This window comes from Narcine bancroftii, chromosome 5 (genome assembly GCF_036971445.1).
Source record: "Narcine bancroftii isolate sNarBan1 chromosome 5, sNarBan1.hap1, whole genome shotgun sequence".
Lineage (NCBI taxonomy): Eukaryota > Metazoa > Chordata > Chondrichthyes > Torpediniformes > Narcinidae > Narcine > Narcine bancroftii.
Genome location: NC_091473.1, coordinates 210334258 through 210348751, shown reverse-complemented (window position 1 = coordinate 210348751; position 14494 = coordinate 210334258).

Sequence of the window (14494 nt, the reverse complement as noted above, 5' to 3'; positions counted from 1 at the left end):
GCCACAGGTACTATCAGCAAGGGGTTGGTCAGCCATACACAAACAAACAGTATTAACGGTGGTACCACCAAGTCCAGCGGGGTGAATGAGTTCAGTCTGATCAGTGGTCTTGTCTGCCATTGTGACCATCATAGCTCTGGCTATGGCTCAGCTGTTGACTCCTTGACGGTCTGGTCATTGTCGGGAGGCGGGGTATCTGGCGACTGAAATGAGACATTTGGAGTGGAAGCTGGGGTAGGTGACATGGTACATGGTGGAGGATCAAAGGGGGCCAATATACTGGTTGGTTGGCTGGAATCCCAGGGTCTCCCACGTGCGCCAGGTCCTGGAGGAGCACAGTGTCCTTGCGCCCATCCGGGAATGCCACATAGGTATATTGGGGGTTGGCATGGAGGAGGTGGACCCTTTCGACCAGTGGGTCGGACTTAAGGCTTCTCACATGCTTCTGGAGCAGGACTGGCCCTTGGGATGTCAACCAGGATGGCAATGTGGTCCCCGACACGGCCTTCCTGGGGAAGGGAACAACCTTTCATGTCGGGTGGCATTGGCGGTGGTGCACAGAAAGGATCCGATTGCGAGCAGTGGTTTGGGTAGGACCTCTTGCCAGTGGGAGACAGGCAGGCCTTTTTGACAGGGCAAAGAGGATGGCCTTCCGGTCAGTGGTGTTTTCCCTTTTCCTCTGGGGTTGTAGCTGGTGTTCCTGCTTGTGGCGATACCTCTGGCCAGTAGATATTGTCACAGCTCATCACTCATGAAGGAGGAACCCCAGTCGATATGAATGTAGCAGGGGTATCCAAACAGGGTGAAGAGGATGACCAAGGCTTTAATGACGGTGGCAGAGGTCATGTCTGGGCAGGGAATGACAAACAGGAAACATGATGTTGAGGAAGTACGTGTGGCTAGGATGTGCCTGGCGTAAACTCCATTCACCTGGGCTAGGTACTAACCTTTCAGAATGTCCATTGCTTCAGCAAATGTCTTGCAGTCTCTGACCATTGGGTAAACGCGGTGCCCGACCCGTGAGGAAGTAAGTACAGCTCATCTGCGTCGGATTGGATGATCGCAGTGGAGGCCTGCAGAAACATGATGAAACAGCGCAGCCAGAGTTCAAACTTGTCGGATGCTTCCGGTGATGGCGGCTCGATTTCCAGCCTCTCTGGTTCCAGAGAAACTTGTCCATTCCAAAAAAAGATATGATAATAAATTTGATGCAGTGTCAATAATCCCAAAGACTGGAAGTTACCTGGCTGATGGGCTTTTATTACAATAAACAGAAGACACGTCTCATGCTGCTGACCCGAGCTTGTTCTGGGGGAGGGGTCAGGGAGTTTGGGAATCAAGGGGGGGGGGGGATGTCCCAGGTACAATCAGCAAGAGGCTGACTAACCATACATGTACAAACAGTCCAGAATACCCCCACAATCCACACTGTTGCATCTCATCACATTTACTCCCCTGAACCTGAGCCTAGCCCGATGCTGTGCGCCTGTTTCAGGATGTGCCTTCCCTGTTGGCTTCCATCAGCCGGGTGAGTGCATCACCCTTGGGCATGACTTCAACTTCACCCTCGAGGACAGGGATAATTTCAGCCCTTGTTCGCGCTGAGCCTTCGTGAAGTTACTGGCGGCACTTTCATCCGGACTCTTGGGCTGACTTGAGGAAGACTGGAGGAGGGAGAGGGTCACAGATCCACTGGCTGTACATCTCCAGAGTGTATGTCCCCCGTGTGTCAGCAACCTCCATGCAGCTGGTGATGTGCTCAGACCACTGCTTGGTGTGGGCAACGCTCAGTCCGCTGCCTGCACTGCGGGGGCCCACATACTGGCATTTCAACATCCAGCTGCTGGATGACCACCGATTCTGGGATTCATTCCATCATTTCTGGGTGATGGAGGAGAGAGCAGTTTTATGGATTGTTGTGTTGATGGGGATTTCCCCTGTAGCCTGTGATCCACCCCACTCTGTTATTTGGGCTTCTGCCCTCTTTCCCTGCTATCCTGAGTGTGGGGTTCCTGCTTTCTGTTGCCTTCTGTTGATGCTTCCTGACCTACTGAGTTGCTCCAGCATTTTGTGCATCACTGCCGAGGTGACTGTGGTGGTGACCTCTGACCTGGTGACTGCGCAGCTGGGCTTTTGTGATGAGATCATAAACCAGCCAGGAGATGTCAACATCGTTAACTCAGATGTCAGCTTTATTGTCAGGGTACATACATGGCATCACATACAATCCTGATCTTCCTTTTTCCTGTGGGCAAGGCAGAATTATCATTAATTGGTAGTGCAAAAATAAAATGTACACAGTGTTAACATGTAAACATAAAGAACTGTAAACAGATAATGAATGTAATCAAACTGTACAATACAGAGAGAATATTAAAAAAATCAATAAAGTGAGAGTCCTTAAATGAATCTCTGAGTTTATCGTTGAGGAGTCTGATGGTGGAGGGGTAGAGCTGTTCCTGAACCTGGTGGTGCGGTATGTTCAGATTAATGGTTCTCGACCTTTTTCTTTCCACTTTAAGTAATCCCTATGACATCGGTGCTCTGTGATTAGTAAGGGATTGCTTAAGGTGGTCTGTGAGTGGGAAGGGTAGGTTGAGAATCACTGCTCTCGACCCAACTGTTACTGAAATATTTTGCTTGAGAAAAATTCCCATTGGCCCATTTCCTTTGGAGTTATGAAACTGAGCACATAATGAGTCAATGAGGTACGATTAAAACAGTGGTTTTCAAACTTTTTCTTTCCACCCACATAGCACCTTAAGCAACCCCTTACTAATCACGGACCACCGATGGCATAGGGATTACTTAAAGTGGGATGTGAGTGGAAAGAAAAAGGTTGAGAACCACTGATTTGAACCTATTGCCTCTTTTCTATCTTTTGTAATCCTAATTCGTCAAGGGCATTATGCCACTTTTGTCGATATCGACCCTATAACCACACACTCTAACATATTATAACTTTTCCAAGGACTCCTCCCGATCAGACTGACCCGGCCTGGCTTTACGCACGAGTTGTTCACTCGCCAATTTAGTGGGATCTCTGAGTAAAAGGGGTATTTGCTTCCTATGGAGGCTGTAGGGCCTGCTGAGCTTCTCCAGCACTTCTGTGAATTTACAACTGTTCAAAGTTTGAATTTATCATCAGAAAATGTGCACGACGGGAGGAGTCACGTGATGGAGTAGTGGCCGGACGGTGAACTCCAGCCCTCTCCAGAAAAGTCAGAAAAAACAAAGCAAAACACAAAGGCACAGAAATAAAAATCAAAGTAAATTGAATATAAAGGTGGAAAGAAGATGGCGACGAAAAAAGAAAAGTTGAAACCAACGGTAAGAAGAGAGGAAGAGAAGACAACGGAAGATGAAGGAAAAGGCCTTACCTGTTCGAAGAGGCCCGCGGTGGAGAGAGAAACCCGCTCCCTCAGGTTGGTAGAATATGGACTACAAAAATGGCTCGCTGAGCCGAGTAAAAGAGCGCGATGCGCATGAAAATAAACACACCGACGGGAGGGGTGACCAGCTGGGGAGTCGATCTCCACAGCCGGCAACGACAGCTGCAGAACACCTGCAGCAAGAGGAAAACACAGAAGACAACGAAAACAAGAAAGAAGAGAAGAAAAGGGCAACAAAGAAACAACAGATGGCCAACCCAGAGGAAGAAGAAGAGGAAGAGGAAGAGTACAGTGAAATAGAAGAAGAAGGGAAAGGCAAGATAAAGGATTTACTTTCTCTTATTAAAGAATACATGGTGTCATTTAAAGAATGGCAAGCGCAGGAATTTGATGATTTAAGAAGAAGAATAAACAATACAGAAGAGAAAATGAATAAAATAGATATGACCTTATCAGAAATGGGAAAAAGAATGGACAAGGTGCAAGAACGAGAAGCAGCAGTAGAAATGGAGGTAGAGGACTTAAAAAAGAAATTAGAGGAATCTAATAAAAAAGTTAGAGACACAAGAACTGTTAGCTCAGAAAATAGATATAATGGAAAATTATAACAGAAGAAATAACATAAAGATAGTGGGCCTTAAGGAAGATGAAGAAGGCAAGAATATGAGAGAGTTTATAAAATATTGGATCCCTAGGATCCTAGGATGTCCAGAACTACAGCAAGAAATGGAAATAGAAAGGGCACATAGAGCATTGGCCTTTAAACCACAACCACAACAAAAACCAAGATCTATTTTAGTAAAATTCCTAAGATATACTACAAGAGAAAAGGTACTGGAGAAGACAATGGAAAAAGTAAGAGAGGGCAACAAGCCACTTGAGTACAAAGGGCAAAAAATCTTCATTTATCCAGATATAAGTTTTAAACTCCTGAAGAAGAGAAAGGAGTTCAATACAGCAAAGGCGATTTTATGGAAGAAAGGGTATAAATTTATACTAAAGCATCCAGCGGTATTGAAAATATTTATTCCAGGACAACAAAACAGACTATTCTCAGATCCAGAGGAAGCACGAAAATTTGCAGAACAATTACAAAATAGACTGAGAGATGAAGACGTGTAACGAGAGTACAAAAGACTGCAAACTAAAAAGACATAAGTTTTGAGCTCCTGAAGAGGAGGAAAGAGTTCAAAACATCGAAAACGATCTTATGGGAAAAAAACAAACTATTCTCGGATCCAGAGGAAGCAAGGAAATTTGCAGAACAACTACAAAACAAACAGAGAGATGAAGACATGTAATAAGAGTAAAAATGACCACGATTTACATGTATGTGGGTAAAGAGGTATATGTGTGTATATGTATAATGTGCATACATGACCACCGCCAGTGGGCTGATAACGCCTCAAACCGTGCATCTTGGCGCCTCACAGTTTGGCGGGCAGCAGCCTCCTTTGAAGAAGACCGCAGAGCCCACCTCACTGACAAAAGGCAAAGGAGGAAAAACCCAACACCCAACCCCAACCAACCAATTTTCCCTTGCAACCGCTGCAATCGTGTCTGCCTGTCCCGCATCGGACTGGTCAGCCACAAACGAGCCTGCAGCTGACGTGGACTTTTTACCCCCTCCATAAATCTTCGTCCGCGAAGCCAAGCCAAAGAAAGAAGATACATGAATGTATCCGTATTTAGAGGGAAATATAGATAGTATAAACAAGAATTAATAAGGGAAGGAAAAGGAATAGAGGGAATAAGGAGGGAATTAAAAGAGTGACCTTTGTCACATATGGAAAGCAAAATCTTTTCTGGGGGGGCTGGGTGGGGGGGTATTACGGTCACTGCAAAATCAGCTGACGCTTGCGAGTGAATTCGCAAATCCAAATGGAGAGGGGAGATGTGGTTGTCCGACAAGGGATAAAGGACAACTCAGGAGGGGAAGGGGGGATTGGGGCTAAAGAAGTTTTAAATAGGAGAATAAGGAAAATGTTTGATGTTTTAGGAATGTTGTCTTATAAAGGATTCAAAACAAGAAAACAGAAATGGATAAGAAGGAAAAGTAATGATGGAGAAACAGAAAGGGAAGATAAACAAAGTATAAAATGGCTACGTTGAACTATATGACTTTAAATATTAATGGAATACATAACCAAATTAAAAGGAAGAAACTGCTAAATTTACTGAAAAAGGAAAAAATTGATATAGCATTTGTGCAAGAAACACATTTAACTGAATTGGAACATAAGAAATTAATGAGAGATTGGGTAGGACACGTAACAGCAGCATTGTATAATTCAAAAGCAAGAGGAGTAGCTATATTAATTAGTAAAAATGTGCCATTTAAAATAGAAGAGGAAATAATAGATCCAGCAGGGAGATATGTAATGATAAAATGTCAGATATATTCGGAGTTTTGGAATCTACTCAATGTATATTCACCTAACGAAGAAGATCAAAAGTTCATGCAAGATATCTTTTTGAAGATAGCAGATACGCAAGGGAACATATTAATAGGAGGGGATTTCAACCTGAATTTGGATTCAAATATGGACAAAACTGGGGAAAAAATTAACAGAAAGAACAAAGTAACCAAATTTATAATTAAATCGATGGAAGAAATGCAACTTTTGGATATATGGAGGAAACAACACCCAAAGGAAAAGGAATAATCATATTACTCGGCTAGACATAAAACATACTCAAGAATAGACCTATTTTAGTTATCAGCTCGTATGCAAGATAGAGTAAAAAAAACAGAATATAAAGCTAGAATACTGTCGGACCATTCACCCTTAATATTGACAGTAAAGTTAGAGGACATCCCTCCAAGAATGTATAGATAGAGATTAAACCCCATGTTGCTTAAAAGGAAGGATTTTAGAGAATTTATTGAAAAACAAATTAAAATGTATTTTGAAATAAATACAGAATCAGTGAAAGATAAGTTTATACTATGGGATGCAATGAAAGCATTCATTAGAGGGTAAATAATAAGTTATGTAACCAAGATGAAGAAGGACTATAATCAGGAAACAGAGCAGTTGGAAAGGGAAATAGTAAATATAGAAAAATAATTAGTAATGAAGGAAGATATTACTAAAAGAAGAGAATTGGCGGAATAAAAAATAAAATATGAAACACTACAAACATATAAGGTGGAGAAAAATATAATGAAGACAAAACAGAAATATTATGAACTAGGTGAAAAAACGCACAAAATCCTAGCATGGCAGCTTAAGACAGAACAAGCTAAGAAAATGGTATTGGCATCAAGGAAAAAAGACAAACAAATTACATATAATCCAAAATAAATTAAGGAAAACTTTAGAGAATTCTATGAACAATTATACCAAACTGAAAACGAAGGGAAAGAAGGGAAAATAGATGAATTTCTGACTAAAATTGATCTACCAAAACTACAAATAGAGGAACAAAATAAATTAACAGAGCCATTTGGAATAGTAGAAATACAAGAGATAATAAAAAATTACCAAATAATAAGACACCAGGAGAGGATGGATTCCCAATAGAATTCTACAAAACATTTAAAGACTTATTAATTCCGCCCTCCTGGAAGTAATCAACCAGATTGATGAAACACAAAGCTTACCAGATTCATGTAAAACAGCAATAATTACAGTAATACTAAAGCAAGGGAAAGATCCACTCTCACCAGCGTCATATAGACCAATATCTTTACTTAACACAGATTATAAGATAATAGCTAAACTATTAGCAAACAGATTAGCAGAGCATGTACCGAAAATGGTAAATTTAGACCAAACTGGATTTATCAAAAAAAGACGCACAACAGACAATATTTGTAAATTTATTAACTTAATTCATGCAGTAGAAGGAAATAAAGCACCTACAGTAGCAGTTGCTTTAGACGCAGAGAAGGCCTTTGACAGAGTAGAATGGAATTATTTGTTCAAAGTATTGCAAAAATTCAGTTTACCGGAGAAGTATATTAATTGGATTAAAGCATTATATAAGGGACCGTTAGCGAAAGTGACAGTAAATGGACATGTATCAAAGCAATTTAACTTAAGCAGGTCAACACGGCAGGGATGCCCACTATCACCTTTATTGTTTGCGTTAGCTATAGAACCACTAGCAGAACTGATAAGAATAGATAATAATATAAAAGGAATAAAAATAAAAGACAAGGAATATAAAATCAGTTTATTTGCGGATGATGTTATAGTGTACTTAACAGAACCAGAACTATCAATAAAATAATTATATAAGAAATTGAAGGAATATGGAGAAGTGTCGGGTTACAAGATAAACGTAAATAAAAGTGAAGCAATGCCTATGAATAATGCGGATTTCTCAAAATTTAAAAAGGAATCACCATTTAGATGGCAAATGCAAGCAATAAGATACCTAGGTGTACAAATAAACAAAAATCTCGGCCAACTATATAAACTCAATTATTATCCACTAATGAAAAAATTACAGGACGATTTAGAGCATTGGAAAGATTTACCACTAACACTAATAGGAAGGATAAACTGTATTAAAATGAACATTTTTCCAAGGATATTATACTTATTTCAGGCATTGCCAATACAACTGACAGAGAAATTCTTCAAGGAGTTAAAGAAAATAATAAGGAAATTTTTATGGAGAGGGGGGAAACCGAGGATAGCACTAGATAAATTAACAGAATGGTATAAACAAGGAGGCTTACAACTGCCAAATTTTAAAAATTATTATAGAGCCGCACAATTAAGATACCTATCAGATTTTTATCAAACAAGGGAAAAGCCAGATTGGACGAGATTAGAATTAGATAAAATAGGGGAAAAGATACCTGAACACATATTATATAAATGGGATGAAAAATTGGTACAACATAGAAGTTCTCCAGTATTACATCATCTCCTCAATATTTGGAAGAAGATTCATGTAGAAAGAAATAAAACAAATTATCAATTACCAAAACTAATATTGACGCAAAACAAGTTACTCCCTTTTACAATAGATAACCTTTCCTTTAGAGAATGGGAAAAAAAGGGATTAAAAGGATAGAAAATTGTTTTTCAGGAAATAGATTCTTATCCTTTGAACAAATGAAAGATAAGTACAATATAACTGGAGATACAGCGCTGGCATATTACCAATTGAGATCCTACTTGAAGGATAAATTAGGAAGCAGTTTGAGTTTGCCAGAGGCAAGTAACTTTGAATATGTGATTACAGATACAATGATAATCAAAAGATTTATAACAAATATGTATATTAAACTGCAAGAAAAGGAGAATGAGGAAACAAATGGTAAAACTAAACAAAAATGGGAACAAGATTTAAATATAAAGATAAAAAAGAAAACATGGGAGAAGTTATGTTCTGGAACGATGAGAAATACAATAAATACGAGGTTACGTATGATACAATATAACTGGATACACAGGCTATACATTACACCTCAAAAGTTAAATAAATGGGACCCAACAGTATCTGATAGATGTCTTTGATGTAAAAAAGAAATGGGAACAACAATTCATGCAATCTGGACATGTGAGAAAGTAAAAAAATTTTGGGAAGATCTAAACCAGATATTAAATAAAATTACAGAAAACAATATACCAAAAAATCCAGAGATCTTCCTCCTAAGTAACATAAAAAAACAAAGAATTTGGAATTGATTTGGATGGTGCACAAAAAAGATTTGTTAAGATAGCTCTAGCCGTAGCAAAAAAATGTATTATGTCAACCTGGAAATCGGAAGATAATTTGAAAATACAACAATGGTATATAGAAATGAATAAATGTATTCCATTAGAAAAAATAACATATAGTTTAAGAAATAATATTGAAATATTCGAACAAATATGGGAGCCTTACATTAAATACAATAGCGAAAACCTACTGGGGACAATCATTACCTAAGTTGATGGAAGGAGAAGGAAATGAAAAGAATGGACTCAGTAGAATTTCTGGTGTATTTTTGTTGAGTGACAACATTGTCTGACTGGTTAAATGTATCCTAGATTGTATACCTTAAATGGACGGGAGGGGTGGGGTGGGGAGGGTGGGTTGGGAGAGGGGGGGGGAGAAAATGGCACTGTATATGTGTGAAAAGGAAAAAGTGTGTACCATGGTTAATGTGATTTATGGTGTGTGTGAAAAATAAAAAATTTAAAAAAAAAAGAAAATGTGCACGACGTCACATACAACCCTTAGATTCCTTTTTTCCTGCAGGCCAGGCAGAATTTCTACTTATTAGTAACTGCAATCAAGAAGAGAGGAATGTAAACAAAGACATGAAAATAAACTCTGCAAAAACAAGGAAAATAAATATTCAGTCTCAAATCATGTGAAATGTAGAAGTCCTTAAATGAGTTTCTGATTGGTTCTGTTGTTTGGGAGTCTGATGGTTGAGGGGTAGCAACTGTTGGTAAGCCTGGTGGATGAGTCCTGTGGCACCTATTAATTATTTTCCTGGTTGCAGTAGTGAGAACAGAGCATGGAAACAATGAAGGACACCTGGCAGCTGTGGCAGGGCCAAAATGCCATAACCTGCTACAAATCTGGTGAAGTAGCAGACGGCAAAGCTTCACTCCCAGAGGAACTCAGTGCCTTCCACACCCAATTTGACCACAGTAACAGGGAAGAACCACCCCTCCACACCCTCATGTCCATGATGATCCTATCCTGTCTGTATCTGAGGCCTGCCTTCAGGAGAGTGAATCTGAGGGAAGCATCAGTCCGGAAGGAGAATCTGGCCGAGTATTAAAAAATCTGCGCTGACCAACATACCAATGTATTCACGGATACCTTCAACAGATCACTCTGGCACAGCATAGTATCACTCTATTTCAAACAAGCGTCCATCAAGGAAAGAGTAGTAACCTGCTTGATTGACTAGCAACCAGTGTTGATAGTATATCAAGCAGTGACATGGATCCATTCCAGTTCACCTATCGTAACAACAGGATGCCATCTCACTGGCTCTAAACAAAGCCCTGGAACACCTGGACAGCAAAGATATCTTCATCAGGATGCTCTTTATCAACTACAGTTCAGCATTTAACACCATCATCCCCTCAAAACTGATCAGCAAACTCCAAGATCAGGGACTCAACCCGACTGTGTAATTGGATCATGGATTTCCTCACCTCCAGACCATAATCAGTGAAGATTGGTAAGAACTTCTCCACAACTTCTATCAGTATGGGAGCTCCACAGGGCTGTGTTCTTAGTCCCCACTTGACTCACTTTATGCCTATGACTGTGTGGCTCTTTACAACAATAACACCATCTACAAATTTATTGACGATAATATGGTAGTTGGTTGTATAAAGAAAGGGGATGAGTCAGCACACAGCAGGGAGATTGAAAACTCGGCAAAACGGTGCACCAACAACAACCTGTCAGTCAAGACTAGTACCACCAGGTTCAGGAACAGCTACTACCCCTCTACCATCAGACTCCTCAACGACAAACCCAATCAGAGACTCATTTAAGGACTCGTACTTGTGGACTTTATTTATTTTTTATATATATTCTCTCTGTATTGAACAGTTAGTTTACATCTGTTATCTGTTTGCAGTTGTTTGTTTGGTTATGTGTACCGACAGGAGCTGATATGCTTCAACATCAGCCTCTCAAAACACTTCATCACTCTGGATATGAGTGCCACTGCTAGGCAGTCATTTAGGCAGGTTACCACACTCTTCCTGGGCATTGTTACAAGAGTCTCTCTCTCTCTCTGTAGATTTCCTGCAGAGCTAAGGACACCCCTGCACACACTCCCTGTTTTGAAACCTCTAGTGTTGCCACAAGTGTGCCACACTGGTAGCAGATGAAGGGCCTCTCCACAGTATCAACCCTCTGGTGGTATGAACCTTAGGATGAGCCTCCAGCAATTCTGGACAAAGCCCCACATCACTGCACCATCACATTAGAGTGTTTTCTCTGCAACGTCACTGGTCACCTGACCGTCCAATTGGCTGAAGCCCAATCCACACACAGGAGTGGGATTTCTCCACCCTCCCAAACCATGGACAAAGCTTGATGATACTCCAGCCCTGGTGAATCCATTCATTCCATCAGATGTCAACGTGATGTCTGTCCGCAGCTTCCTGCCAGAAAATGCCCTGTCTCTCAACTCTGTGAAGGGAAGATGGGTCAGAATGAAGGGGAGCAAGGCTTTCTCTGCAGCCAAGTTTACAGGATGACACAAATACCTGGAAGCGCAGTCGACAACACCACAGACTGTGGACAGATTTTTGAACTGCGAGGAAGATCATCGTGGACGAGTTGGTGGAACTGGAAAAAACATGGAGGTTGAAATTTAGATCAGAGAAACAATCGTGATGTATTTTGATTGAGAGAACATTCAACACAGGGGGAACAAATTACACTTGCACAGATTACACTTGCAAGAAAGTGTTCAGAGAGATGTTTCATTCTGAGAAACACACTTTTGAGAACACGAAGGTTTTCAGAGTGGAGAGGTATCATTCAGAATTATATCAGGTTTCTGATGTTTAATGGGGGAAACGACTATATCAATGGCAAAAATTTTGCTTATTACGCCTTGCAGTTCAGAAAAAGCACTCTCTGACGCAACCTGTCAGGACACAGATGTAAAACGCAAAAGCCTGCAGACACAGGGGTTGAAGTAAAAACACAATGCTGGAGAAACTCAGCGGGTCTTTATGTTCTTTCTTTGGCTTGGCTTCGCGGACGAAGATTTATGGAGGGGGTAAATGTCCACGTCAGCTGCAGGCTCGATTGTGGCTGACAAGTCCGATGAGGGACAGGCAGACACGGTTGCAGCGGTTGCAGGGGAAAATTGGTTGGTTGGGGTTGGGTGTTGGGTTTTTCCTCCTTTGCCTTTTGTCAGTGAGGTGGGCTCTGCGGTCTTCTTCAAAGGAGGTTGCTGCCCGCCGAACTGTGAGGCGCCAAGATGCACGGTTTGAGGCGTTATCAGCCCACTGGCGGTGGTCAATGTGGCAGGCACCAAGAGATTTCTTTAGGCAGTCCTTGTACCTCTTCTTTGGTGCACCTCTGTCACGGTGGCCAGTGGAGTGCTTGCCATGTAACATGATCTTGGGAAGGCGAGGGTCCTCCATTCTGGAGATGTGACCCACCCAGCGCAGCTGGATCTTCAGCAGCGTGGACTCGATGCTGTCGGCCTCTGCCATCTCGAGTGCTTCGATGTTAGGGATGAAGGCGCTCCAATGAATGTTGAGGATGGAGCGGAGACAACGCTGGTGGAAGCGTTCTAGGAGCCGTAGGTGATGCCGGTAGAGGACCCATGATTTGGAGCCGAACAGGAGTGTGGGTATGACAACGGCTCTGTATACGCTTATCTTTGTGAGGTTTTTCAGTTGGTTGTTTTTCCAGACTCTTTTGTGTAGTTTTCCAAAGGTGCTATTTGCCTTGGCGAGTCTGTTGTCTATCTCGTTGTCGATCCTTGCATCTGATGAAATGGTGCAGCCGAGATTGGTAAACTGGTTGACCGTTTTGAGTTTTGTGTGCCCGATGGAGATGTGGGGGGGCTGGTAGTCATGGTGGGGAGCTGGCTGATGGAGGACCTCCGTTTTCTTCAGGCTGACTTCCAGGCCAAACATTTTGGCAGTTTCCGCAAAACAGAACGTCAAGCGCTGAAGAGCTGGCTCTGAATGGGCAACTAAAGCGCATCATCTGCAAAGAGTAGTTCATGGACAAGTTTCTCTTGTGTCTTGGTAAAGGCAGGCGCCTCAGATTGAAGAGACTGCCATCCGTGCGGTACCGGATGTAAACAGCATCTTCATTGTTGAGGTCTTTCATGGCTTGGTTCAGCATCATGCTGAAGAAGATTGAAAAGAGGGTTGGTGCGAGAACACAGCCTTGCTTCACGCCATTGTTAATGGAGAAGGGTTCAGAGAGCTCATTGCTGTATCTGACCCGACCTTGTTGGTTTTCGTGCAGTTGGATAACCATGTTGAGGAACTTTGGGGGGCATCCGATGCGCTCTAGTATTTGCCAAAGCCCTTTCCTGCTCACGGTGTCGAAGGCTTTGGTGAGGTCAACAAAGGTGATGTAGAGTCCTTTGTTTTGTTCTCTGCACTTTTCTTGGAGCTGTCTGAGGGCAAAGACCATGTCAGTAGTTCCTCTGTTTGCGCGAAAGCCGCACTGTGATTCTGGGAGAATATTCTCGGCGACACTAGGTATTATTCTATTTCGGAGAATCCTAGCGAAGATTTTGCCTGCAATGGAGAGTAGCGTGATTCCTCTGTAGTTTGAGCAGTCTGATTTCGCGCCTTTGTTTTTGTACAGGGTGATGATGGTGGCATCACGAAGGTCCTGAGGCAGTTTTCCTTGGTCCCAACAAAGCTTGAAAAACTCATGCAGTTTGACATGCAGAGTTTTGCCGCCAGCCTTCCAGACCTCTGGGGGGATTCCATCCATACCTGCTGCTTTGCCACTTTTCAGTTGTTCAATTGCCTTATATGTGTCATCCTGGGTGAGGACCTCATCCAACTCTAGCCTTAGGGGCTGTTGAGGGAGCTGGAGCAGGGCGGAATCTTGGACTGAGCGGTTGGCACAGAAAAGAGATTGGAAGTGTTCTGACCATCAGTTGAGGATGGAGATCTTGTCGCTGAGGAGGACTTTGCCGTCTGAGCTGCGCAGCGGGCTTTGGACTTGGGGTGAGGGGCCGTACACAGCCTTTAGAGCCTCGTAGAAACCCCTGAAGTCGCCAATGTCCGCGCTGAGTTGGGTTCGCTTGCCGAGGCTAGTCCACCACTCATTTTTGATCTCCCGGAGTTTGCGCTGAAGATGGCTGCATGCGCGACGGAAGGCTTGTTTCTTCTCTGGACAGGACGGCTTTGTAATGTGAGCCTGGTGGGCAGCTCGCTTCTTTGCCAGCAGCTCCTGGATTTCCTGGCTGTTATCGTCGAACCAGTCCTTGTTTTTCCTGGAGGAGAAGCCCAGTACCTCTTCAGTGGATTGCAGTATGGTAGTCTTCAGCTGATCCCAGAGGGTTTCTGGGGACGAGTCCGTGAGGCGGATTGCATCGTCGAGCTTTGCTTTGAGGTTTGCCTGGAAGTTTCCTCTCACTTCGTCTGACTGCAGGTTTCCAACATTGAACCTCTTTCTAGGGG